The sequence below is a fragment of the Alosa pseudoharengus genome, unplaced genomic scaffold, assembly GCF_046254945.1.
Source record: "Alosa pseudoharengus isolate Yale_2024_CS ecotype anadromous, Long Island Sound unplaced genomic scaffold, YU_APseudo_1.1 YU_APseudo_1.1_scf_9, whole genome shotgun sequence".
Classification (NCBI taxonomy): domain Eukaryota; kingdom Metazoa; phylum Chordata; class Actinopteri; order Clupeiformes; family Clupeidae; genus Alosa; species Alosa pseudoharengus.
In genome coordinates this window covers 13,644,972-13,653,273 of record NW_027468881.1, presented here as the reverse complement: position 1 = coordinate 13,653,273, position 8,302 = coordinate 13,644,972, and positions in this window count along the sequence as shown.

Here is an 8,302-nt window from a genome sequence, read left to right as displayed (position 1 = left end):
ATCTTATTAAAACAAAGAGATAAGATCTGCATTTTCCATGGTTGTTTGTTAGTGGGTTATTAACAGGATCAGCAGTCAAGGTTTTGATTAAACCAATAAACATGAGTGTTATGCTATTAGCATTAGATCCTAATGAGTGTTAAATGGTGTCCCATGGATGTTGTTGTGTGATTTTACAGTTATTCATGCTAAGAGATGTAACTGAGTAATACGACCAGTAGACACAATTGTTGCACAAAAGTTGTGTAACAATTTGGTTGCAATAAGTTGAAGTAATGTAGCCTGCTTATGTCAGTCAATTAGATCTTGTTAAGTAGTTTCTTTTTGCAGAACCAGAAATTACAATATTTATAGGAAAGTGGGATCAGGAAATTTAAATTTGTTAGTCTAGAATATTAAATAGGGTTTGTAGTTTGTAAACTCCTTCTGGTCTGATCACCCTTTCATTCATACGTTTAGATAATTCAACATGCATCGGAATGCCAAAAATCTAAGTTGAAAAAGTTCAAAAGGTTGACAGTGGAAACGCTTTGGCCCGGTACTCCACCATCATGTACCTTGCACGAGACTGTAATTAAGCGCCAATTAAAAACAATCAAAATGAAAAGAAATCTGTTTCTTCAGCCGGAGCTTCAGGCTGTGATTACGGTCTCCCTAAGAACCAGCCCTAATGCTCCTTATAGCCTTTTCCATGCTATTGTTTCTGGACCGTGTGTCCATTCAAGCATACAGTTTTAAGCCAGCCAGATATCCAATTAAAGAGAGATCCCACACCTGTACCCTCTCTGATGTTCTCCTCTGCCCTGCGCCATTACTTGATTCCTTTTGCTAATAACAGGCTTTCGGAGACAATGGGGACAATGAGTACAGAAGAGTCCCATTCAAATGACTTAAGAAGTCCCCCATGAGACGGGGGCAGCATACTGTTTGAATTGGAAGTCAGTGCCGAGGAGGGGGGTGGGCTGAGGGGACACAGGGACATGGCAAGTTAAGGGAACTTTTGGGCCTGTCGGCATAATTACATTAGTGGAGCTTTTGGGCCCCCGTTTTCTCAGAACAGTGCCACAGTGGAACACTTCTTTCAAATCAGACCTTCACAGAGGAATGCACAGTGACAGATATGGCTTTTCTACTGCTGCAAAACAAGGCTATGGTGTATGCACACACAGAGACACCCCCCCCACTCCTGAAAAAGGCCTGGGATGAAATGGCTGAAACAATAGATAAAAAAACACAAAAACACAAAGGGAAAGCTGAAATTAAATTATATCAAAGGTTCATCCTGGAAACATTGTTTGTGCTTGGACATCTGTTCTCGGGATATAGTACATCAAAGCAATGGATTCAAGAGAACTTGTTCTGAAGTTTGTCATGTTTGTCTTCACTTCTGTCCATTTAATGAGCATCCATAACGATAGCTAAAATAAAGATCCACTTGGTTCTTTTTCTAAAATGATTTGTCAACCATAACAGGGGCACTTCTGTGAGGAAGTGACTTTCTGATGTGTCATGTGGAGATGGTCTATCAGGGTTTCATTTTTAAATGTCCACAGTGCCTTAGGGATTGTTAGCACAATAGCAGATAGCACACAATTAACACTGATTGTCTTATCACAATATTGAATTTTATTCATAAACAAAACATGTGATGCCCATCTCATTATGTGCACTGCTGAAAATGAATTAACTGAAGAAAACAAGTCAAGAGGGGCTGTGTTAGTTAAGTGTTGAGTTATATGATAAAAACTCATCTAATATTGTGTCGAATCCATTACAGCGAACCAAAGAGCTGAACAAGTGAAACAGGATTTTTCACACGCCTTGGCTAATGGAGTTGGTTAAGTCAAAGGACGAAAAGAGAGCAAAAGAAAAACTACATTTGTCAATGCTTTTACACTCTGAATGGCATCGTCAATTCAATTGGTTCAGAAAGAAATCCCTCTTTGTAAACGGCACAAACCAAATTATTCAAATTCAGAGCGGTTTCCCATAATGTGATGAAAACACATCAGAAAGGAATGTGGGACAATCTATGTTATGGGGTTCAAGTGGAAAATCCTCAAAACTAATATAGTGCAAAGGATCAGTTTTGAGATTTTCCTCCTTGATAGCCATGATAACGCTGCCATTGATCTTTTTGTCCCATTTGGTTGGTTTTTCAATAAAGATGCTTTGCATTCTGTTTTTCTTCCAGGCCACAAAAAAATGACTCCCTTTGTTTGAATGCGAAATCAATGCAAATTAACCCTTTATGCATTTTTTTCCTGTGAATAATTTAACGTCTCCCCACTTTTGTCAGAGCTTACTGGCAAAACAAAATCACGAAAGGTAGAGAATGTGAGCATTTATTGGCTGGTGGAGAGGAGAGGTGACCCCACTCTCCGCTGACAAAAAGCCCTTTATGTCGACGGCACATTGTATGGGCCGGAGTCTACTCGCCTCTCTCTGACCAGCACCGCAGGGCGCCTTTTGCACGTGCAAGTGGTGACTGGGCGAAGGCAAGGCTGCGTTTACCCCCCCTGTGAAAAGCGACCATAAAGCAAAAGCACGAAATCTCCGGCCATGACCCATTCTAAGCCTGCGCTTGGAGGAGCACGCTGACAGACAAGGTATCAGTGGCTGGCTGTTTGCCCTGAGACGTCATTGTTGGGGCTGGTTGGTTGATGGGTCCGAGACAGAGTGAGAGACACTTCCCACAAGACAAGTAGAAAAAGAAAATAACAATAATGATAATAAAAACAACAATACTGATGGATCCACTGTGGAACAGAAATGTGAGGCTTTCCACGAGACTTCAGAGAAAAGAGATGAATGGGAGTGAGTGAGGGGACACTGAAGTGTCTTTTGGACAACTTGCCAACTGAGGATTTGTAAGACAGAAAGCAGTACCCTAGGAGTTGTTACTTCAGAGAGTAATGAAAGAGCTGAGTTCCACTAAAACACTTTTAAAATATCCACAGTGCCGAGGTTTTCATTCCATTTGACCCATTTTTTATTGCAATAGCTTTGATAAATCGGGTTGCTGAAACCAATACTATGACATATCCAAGACTTAAAGCTTATAGATGAAGTTAGTATAGGCTTTGTGTAAACAATGCATTTAGGGAATAACAGAACACTTACTCACTCTCTGCTATACAAACTCATTCATTGCTGAATTAGAATTATTTTGTTTGGTGATGGTACATTCACAAGCAAAGTGTTTTCACTGTTTGCGTTCCACTTAGGAACCATCATCTCATTTGAAAGTGTCCCATTTACTGGCGCTATTCCGTAGAAATGGGCTTTTTTCAAGCATGTTTTGGGTCAAACAAGTCAAAGAAAGCAACTTGTGTTCCCGACAACACCATGTATCAAATGGATACAAAACAGCCTCTGTGACTTCCCAGCAACAAAAGACCTGGGGCAGCAGAGTCAGACAAATGCCCAAATTAGTCACCTCTTTCTCTGCTAGGCACATCACAGGGGAGGGTGGTGGAAGGGTATTTACACTTGAATTACCCTGGATTGTGAGTGTGTGTGTGTGTGTGTGTGTGAAGGGGGGTATGGGATAGAGGGCTGGACAATTCAGTTGCCTTCAATGGAGTAAATAACATACCAACACGTACAAAGAGGGGAGGCAAAGAGTAAACACAGGAGGGGCTTGCTACAGTGGTGTCAAAAAATCTTTTATTTTGTGGATCATAGAAAAGAGGGGCTTCAAGTTCCCATGAGTTCTTGGGTGTCATTCTCACAAGCAGAGAATGAAGTAAGTCAGCTGCATTCAGGACAGCTGCATTTTACAATGAGAGATGGAAATGTTTGTGTGTGCCCAATATTTTGTGTTTTTGCATGTGTGTGCATTTGTGTGTGTGTGCTTGCACCTGTCAGTAGTCATATCAATATGTAGCATGGTGCTTGGTGCTAGGTGTGTCTGCGAGTGTGTGTGTGTGTGTGTGTGTGTGTATGTGTGTGTGTGTGTATTTGAGTGTATATGCATGCATGTGTGTGTGTGTGTTTTTCTCCTCGTCTCTCACAGTACCTCCAGCCCCCTGCCAGTGACTGACCCCTGGTCCCCCGGCCTCTGGCCCCGTCTGCCCAGGGAGGCGTGAGCCCAGCCCGGGCCCCGGCTCATTAGCGTGCCCACCTGGAGGCCGGCCAGCCGGCGGCCTGCGGGGAGCGGACCCCTTGATCTGCGGGCTCCGAGCAGCGGCGTGACACGCAGGCTGGCTGGAGCCGGCCGTCCGGCCTTGCAGCCCCCAGCTCACGGGGGCAACTGTCCTGTCCCGTCTTGTCCCTCCAGCCTTCATCCTGGGACTGCCCAATCATTTTAATTGTCCCCGCGGCTCACAACACACACTCACACACACACACACCCAGCCCTTCTCCACTCTCTCTCCATCTACTTCTTTTCTTAGCTATGCCAAAAACTCTGCGTGTAATGATGAACTCGTTACACCCTCCCACCACTCAAAGAGGATGTTGATGCTTAATGTCATATTTGACTTTGTTTTAATGATGCTACTCCAGACGCAGTGTAGGAAAGGGTCCACATTTGTTTAGAAGCAAGATGAGAGGATTAGAGAGTGAATGTGACAATCAAGACAGCCTCATATTTTACACTGAGAGAGAGAGAGAGAGAAAGAGTGCTACTGTACGCTTAGCTTTGTAAACTAGCCTCACTTTGGGACAGGCAGTGGCAGTAAAGCTTGATTGATTTGGAGAGTTAGAAAGTTAGTAAAGTAATGGAAATGTAAGTCTACCATTTTACAGTAGACCTATAGTACTCCATTTGCAGCATGGTTTAGTACAAATACAGTATTAAAACATCAATACACTAACTTTTAGCAAATTGCTATCCTCCTACATTCTTCATTATCTTGTTGAAGAATCAATAGTCAGAGAAGCTGTTATTTTCTCCGAGCTCCTGAAATTAGCTAGCCTGTCATACAAAGCCACTCCCTGGACACGTGGCACCAGTCATGAACATAAGTGTATTCATGATCCATCCACTTCCATAATCTATATTGGCTGGCTTTTCATTCTATGAGATTCTAATTGAAACAGCATGCTGTCGTTCTCAGAATCTTTTTAGCACTGTCCTACTTGTGTCCAGTTATTCAGTTCATTTAAAATGTCTCTGCGTGGCATTTGAAATCTTGTCATGTTCTACAAGACATCAAACAAGAATGAAACTCGGACTAAGGAAAGCTATGGAGAGAGAGAGAGAGAGAGAGAGAGACATTATTATGCTGCAGTGACAGCAAAGACCATAATTCCCTCCATCAAATCAAATTTACCAATTAATTATCGCAGGATGAAAATGCAAATGCCTGCCTCACAGCTCATGTCTGTAGTTTCATGCCGAGCTCGCAACACGACCATGACTGCCCCATGACTGCGGCCCTGTGACAGACTTGGGTTGAAAGCAACAGCAGGGAGGGGACACAGGTCCATTCAGGCTGGCCCACCAGGCTCTCCCCTACAGCTCTGGAACTAAGCACGGCCTCAGGTAGCGCTCCCCAAATGGGAGAATATCCTGACCCTGGTGGTCCCTCAACTAACATAACTTCATCAGGTGGTGGTAAATTAGAATTCTCTCTTGGATAACAAACATGTAGGCCTAAATTGAGACAAATCCTCATGCCCATTGTGTTTTTTTTTTACTCTTGGTTCTAATTTGTATTGATAATTCAAATTTGAACTTTTCCCTCTTTGGGACACCATCCAAAGAGCTATCCAATCCAGCTGAGGCAGGTTTCGTATGAGCTATTATGCTAATGGCTTGGATCATCAGCAGCATGAGACCCTTGAAACCTGCTGACTGGAGCCAGGCTCATCCAAAGCCTGCCCTTCAAAGAGCCTCCAACGCCAGCAGCACCTGCCTCGGGGCGGCCTGCCTCTCACCACAGGTGCCAAAGCTCTCCATCACACACTCATTATGACAGGGGTGCACACACACACGCGCACGCGCGCGCGCACACACACACACACACACACACACACACACACACACACACACACACACACACACACACACACACACACACACACACACACACACACACACACACACACACAATACAGCTGTAACTATAGGTAAAATACATTCAAATTGGAATGGCACATTCCACATTTGCAACACTGCACACACACTCCCACACATACCTTATTCACACGTGTACAGATGCACACACACAACTGACAGGTACACTTTCATTGAAATAGAGAAGACCACTTTGCCACACATCCACACACACACACACACACACACACACACACACACACAATCACACACACGCACGTATGCTCAAACAAACAGTGTGTGTGGGAGAGACAAATAGTGACACAGAAGACTCCCTACTATCATTTACACTCATTTACACATGCACACAAAGACAAACTAGGCAAACAAACAGCACTGCGTTCCAATTTAATGAAATACTCATTCAGTACGATAGAGAAGACAACATTACGACAAAAAACTAATGACATACACCACACACAATGACGAATGGACAAAAATAAAGACAGAGGATTCCCTCGCATCATTTACACTCATTTGCAATTATACACACATGCAAACTAAAGCAAACAAACAACAACAAAGTGAGACTGAATCAAACACACAACTAGCACAAAGGATGACAAGGCCATTTTTCAGGCACAGGCACACACACACACACACACACACACACACACACACGCACACACACACACACAGAAACCTAATTTGAATGATTTCCAAAGTGCAAAGTCTTAAGTGTAACTAAAGCTATTTTATAACTGGGCAAAATCAATTTGCTTATTTGCCAACACCATGGGTAAGACATTTAGCGCAAACATTAATGAGTCAACTCAATGCTCCCATGCACATGTGGATAGTTAAAGCTCTTCTTGTTGACAGACTTTGCACTTTGCACATCTTTAAATTAAGGCCCACAGTGACGAGACACAGTATCAAAGTATCATAAATAATGTTTCACCCTGAAGAGTTTTGTAGAATCTCCATGCTTACTGTGCAACACATAAGAAGCATCATCCACCCCCCTCTTTCTATCTGCTGGCTGTCTTCCTCTTGTGACCCTCATCATGAGGGCAAAGCCCATCTGACAGCCCCAGCTCCTGCCCAGTGAATCCCCTACTGTTCCTGACCACAGAGAAAAGCCTGCGGGGCGATTGGGCCTTCACACTCTCTTTACTAGATTAAGGTTAATAATCTGTCAGTAATGAGCCCACATTTCCCCCTGCAGCGACAACTCTTACAGAGGCCTCAGAGTTGTCTCTGATTCCAACTAAGAGGCCTGAAGATAGTGTGGCCGTTTGTAAATCTGTCGCTGGTACAGTTGACAGAGAAAGCAGTGTTGTGATAACATGCTGAATCAGTTTCGGTGTATCAGCTAACTGGACTGAATTGCATGGAACTGTACAGAGAAAGTGGTACTATTACAGTGGGAAGAAACACTTTCACTTAAAGAAAAAAATTTCTGGGTAATGCTAGACATGTTACATTTTACAATATGAAAGTATTCACTGTGACAGTTTGTCTATATAACAGAAAAAAATGGTGTATGTAGACTTGATAGGATGGGAAGCCCGCATCTTGGCATTGGTGGTTGTGTGAGAGGTGGATGTGTCAGTGCGTCCTCGGCAGGAGACTGTGCTGCTGGCATGTGTACTACTGAAGAGCGCCATGGGGCTCAGCAGGTCCCCTGGCTCCTGGTGCCTCTACCTCTAATTACACCAAATGAAATCTCTGACAAAGGCTAAATCATCCCCGGCCCATTATGTGCCTGGTGACACCAGACCTGGAGAATGCAGCCCTCTCTTCTACGTCACTTTATGGGTCTGGTCCCACAGACTTGTAGAAAGTGGAAGGCAAAAACCTGTGGCGACTTTTTCGTAGAGATACCTATCAGATTCAGTTTTTTACTGTTTAAGTGTGTGTAGTGGTTAAAGTTTCTGAACTTGTTTTGATGCATATTTTTCAAAATATACATGCATATGTATGTGAGAATATGGCTTACCTTTCATTAAGTACCAGTGTCTTTGTGTTAATAAAAGCAGAGCAGGCTTTCCCCACCAGCATGGCTAGATTTAATTAAAAGACTGGCAAGGGGAAAGAAATTACACTATTACGGCCAATAGGGGTGGAAATAGGACACACCAGAGCATATTAAACTTAAAGGCCAAGAGGCCTGAGGGCTCCCTATCCTGGGAAAGTCCGAGAGCCAATAACCTGGAGACAAGGGACTCCCTGCAGAACCACTGATGAGAAGATTCCAGCACCAAACTGGGCGTCAGGGCTCTCCCCTGCCCTCCA